General features: G+C 35.5%; 1 pseudogene; it reads right to left on the minus strand.

Annotated features, from left to right (window-relative positions):
- The window catches only part of LOC107697660 (usherin-like), a 241,341-nt pseudogene that overhangs the window by 79,368 nt on the left and 157,601 nt on the right, over positions 1-4,372 (minus strand).

Here is a 4,372-nt window from a genome sequence, read left to right on the forward strand (position 1 = left end):
ATATATATATATATATATATATATATATTTGTCCCTCAGTTGTTAGTTCCAAGAATAACCAATAATAACGCAGCAGTACACGTGTGTCCGTTTGATGTGTGCTCCTGAGTGCACTCATGTGTATAAATAATGTAATTTTATTTGTACATCAGGGAATGCTGACAGCAATACATCAGGGAGGGCTGGCAGAATGAGAAAAAGCTGAGTGTGACTCTTTCACTTTCCCTCTTGCTTTTGGAGGTTCCTGCAGATGGTTTGTGGGCAAATTGAATCAGTCCCGGAGAAGCGCGCAGGGATTGGAGTGCTACACCAGGGGCAGAGGGGGTTAAATGGGCCAGCCTGGGGGATTCTTTCTACAGCTTGCACCATTTTCGCCTTCTTTTCCTTTTTTCCCCCTCTGTTTTTTTTGCAAGCTCTTCCTTTCCCATGACAAATCACACTGACTTACAATAGAAGACCAGAGAGCCTATTGTTCAGCTTGATGTGACTCTAGTAAACAGCTATTGTGACAACTTTGTAAGGCTCTTCTGAAAGAATGTAAAAAGGGAATGATTGATAAAGCTTTTTTTCTGAGGCGAGTGAAGTTAGTTTGTGAAAGAGAGCTGAAAGACATGAGTGTAGTGCTTATGACAGCTGAGAGATCAAATATCTCAGCAGCAGCTTTGAACAAGCCATTGGCTGACATGACGGGCTGGGGAATGAATTCGATACAGAGCAGGGGTCCAGACACTTACACTCTCTATAAAGAATATAACTGCTGTTCTTCCACTCAAAGCCTCAAAAAGTCTCTCTTCGGGAGATATCCTGCTAACACAAAGGTCAACAAGTAAAGAGACCCCATCTGAGATATCTTCTAGCAAAGTTAAAGTGCTTGTACCTTTACTGCAGGTCTTACTGAAGGTTTATGAGGGACAGATAAATGTTTTGGCAACAACTAACAGCCACCTAAACACCTTTGGTCATGCACTGATTTTTGTGTATAAAAATGTGAGATGCAGTGAGGTGGAATGAAATAAAAGCAGAACATGAAAAAGTTTTAAATAAAGTTTGAACATAAAATAAAATAAAATAAAAAAGGCTCCTTTGTGAACGGGCATTTTCATTATTAGAAAGCAAGGATTATTATAATTAATCACTAATCAAGCAATAAAAGAAATGTTGGAGAACTTGTTTTAAACTCAAGCTACAAGTTACTCATATTTGAAAAGAGTCAAATAACAAACAAAATATTATTTTTAAAAGTAGTTACTGTAGGTGCACTTACTACATCGAAGCTCCTGAAATATATCAACCTCTTAGAATATGATTTTTTTTAAGAGCAGAGCGGTAATTATCTACCACTAAAGATACCTTAATAAAAGAGATAAAGTTTGAACAGATACATTTACACTAAATTAAATAAAATAAAACAAAAAGCACCCTAATATACAGTATATAAAACAATCAAAAATAGTGCAATGAACACTATTTACTATTAAATATTTCTTAAAGAGAACAAAGCCGTAAAATCAAGTGCAGGGACTCAAATGAATCAGTGAATCATTTGTCAAATGGGTCAGAAGACACATACGAGAGCTGAGAGCGCATTTGATTATTGACTTGATTATTAAGCAGCTACATAGAAAAAGATGGAATAAGTAGCTTACTACTTGAAAAGGCTGTTTGGAATGCAGCCGAACTACTCAAGACATTAAAAAATGCTTAGTGCCATTTGTTACACCCCATCACTGACCAAAAGAGCAATGAGACATACTTGGATGTGACCGATATCAGTGCTCTCCTGAAGCATCTCTTTCCATATAATTTCTGCTGCTGTATTATTAATGTAAGGCTTCGCATGGACAACCTTGTCTCCATTCCAGTTTTTAATTAGCCTTTTCTTAACATATACACTATCATGCAGCACAGAATGATCTTTAAGTTCAACTGCTTTTAATAAGCTGCCCTTTAGGCTGTAAAATAATGAAGCTACCACTACCAGCTCTTTGGTAAATGACCTGTAACCTTTATTTAGGAGCAAATGATATTCTAATGTTTTTTTTTAATAATACTGATAGTTGGGAGCGAGAGAAGTTGAGGCATGTTATGGAAAGCCAGTTGTTTAGTTTTTAGTGTGTAAGGCACAATTTAACTCACAGCGCAGAGGTTTTCATCTGTTTCCTGTGCTATCAGTGCATCAGTACATTAACTGTGTGAGAGGACAGCTTAATGACTATTGATCATAGCACAGAGGTCAAGATATCAAAATTCTGGTAAAGGCAAATTTTTCCGCAGCTTGTGAGGTTTGCCTTTAGAGTACAGAGGGAAAATATTCAATCAATCAGTTCTTCTTCTCATCCGTTTTTTATCTCTGTGAGCAGGGGCTGCTGGAATGATATGAGAGAGGCAGGCTGACAGAAATCACAGGAATATTTGAAGTGTTGACAGGAAAACCATAATTATCCAATATCTTCAATCTAAATTTCATCCAGTAAAACATACAGAGATGGTTGTGGTATAGTAAACTCCATATTTCAGCTGAAACCACTTGGATTTTAAATATCATCTAAAACACTTTGCAAACTTTTATATTACTTGCGTTGTTGCAGAAAACAAGATCCTAAAAGAGACTAATTGGCAAAGACAACCCCTGGTCTTTTTGTTCCTAGAATGTGGCAAATATAGTAGTTATTTACATTAGTGAGCTGAAATATATTAATGAAACCTACACTACTATTCAAAAGTTTAGTCTTTTTTTTTTTTTAAAGAAATTATTTTATTCAGCAAGGATACATTAAATTTATTAAACGTGCCAGTAAAGACCATTACAAAAAATGCTGTTCTATTGAATTTTCTATTCATTAAAAAATCCTAAATAAAAATGTTTCACAGTTTCCACAAAAATATTAAGCAGCAGAACTGTTTTCAACATTAATAATAATAAGAAACTATTATTGAGCATTAAATCAGCATATCAAAATGGTTTCTAAAGGATCATGTGACATTGAAACCTGGAGTAATGGCTGCTGAAAATTCATTTTGTCATCACAGGAATAAATTACATTTTAAAATATTTTAAAATAGAAAACAGTTACTTTAAACTGCAATAATATTTCATTATATTATAATTTTACTGTATTTTAAAAAAATAAATGCAGCCATGCTGAGGATAAGAGACTTAATTAAAAATATATTAAAAACGTGTACTGACCACAAACTTTTGAATGATAATGTAAGCTTGGAAAACGGTTTTGGAGATTTCGACTCCATTCACATCACAGGAAGTGTACTTTTCAAATGAATCACTCCAATACGGACTTTGAATGCCTACTCATATTTAAGGGACAAACAAGAACATTATAAATGGTACAACCAGTTCATGCACTTACATACATTTAATGCTTTGAGTTATGTTTATGATTTAATCAGAACAGGAGGGTTTAACAATATACATCAAATCTGGGGCCCTGTGGCTTGGCAGTCAGTATGGATGTGTGTATCAAACGTCTATGTGGCATATACTCACCTCCATCTGTAGTAGTGCAGCTGACCTCAGGACTGGTAATGTTGTGAGCGCCGTTGGATACAGTCAAGAAGAGCTTGTACTCGGTGCTGGGCTGCAGGTCAGAGATGACCAGAGGTCACAGTGGGGTCAAGTGTAAGAGTCTGCCTGTGCTGGGTGGACGGAACCGTAAGGATGTAGACCTCCACACTTCCCTGCAAATCTTGCAGAGTTAGGAATGTAAAATATAGAGAGACAGGACACACTTAAGGTCAATCTCAAAACCAAGTTCTCTAAACACATATTCTTTCCTGAAATGTATTTTCGGTCAAGGGCCAGGATAAGTTTAATATAGAGAATCTAGACTCTTACCCGGGGTGGACCAGCTGACCAGGATCGCTGTGTGATTGAGAACTTGGATGGATATGTTGGTGTGGGTGAGGGGTTGCCCAGCCAGTGTGACCCCTGTGGCAACCTCCGCTGAAGCGTAGCCAACATCATTGTGAACCAGAAGTTTGTATTCGTACCATGTGTACCTGTAACACATTTAAAAACATTATGCACATGGACATTTTCTGAAGCCACAATCACAGAATCTTTCCTTTATAATAAATAAAATATATAATATAAATATTTATATCATTACATGTACATATTTAATAATTTACATGCATAGAAAAAAAATATTGGTCATACTTCATTTTAAGGTCTAATTCTAAAATTATTATTAACAAACCATTAACTATGACTTTTGCCTCAAGAAACTCCTAATTTGCTGCTTATTAATAGTAAGGTAGTTGTTAAGTGTAGGTATTGGGTAGTATTAGAGATGTAGAATATGGTCATACAGAATATATGCTATATACACATATATATATATATATATATATA

The sequence above is a fragment of the Sinocyclocheilus anshuiensis genome, unplaced genomic scaffold (assembly GCF_001515605.1).
Source record: "Sinocyclocheilus anshuiensis isolate Anshui unplaced genomic scaffold, SAMN03320099.WGS_v1.1 scaffold446, whole genome shotgun sequence".
Lineage (NCBI taxonomy): Eukaryota > Metazoa > Chordata > Actinopteri > Cypriniformes > Cyprinidae > Sinocyclocheilus > Sinocyclocheilus anshuiensis.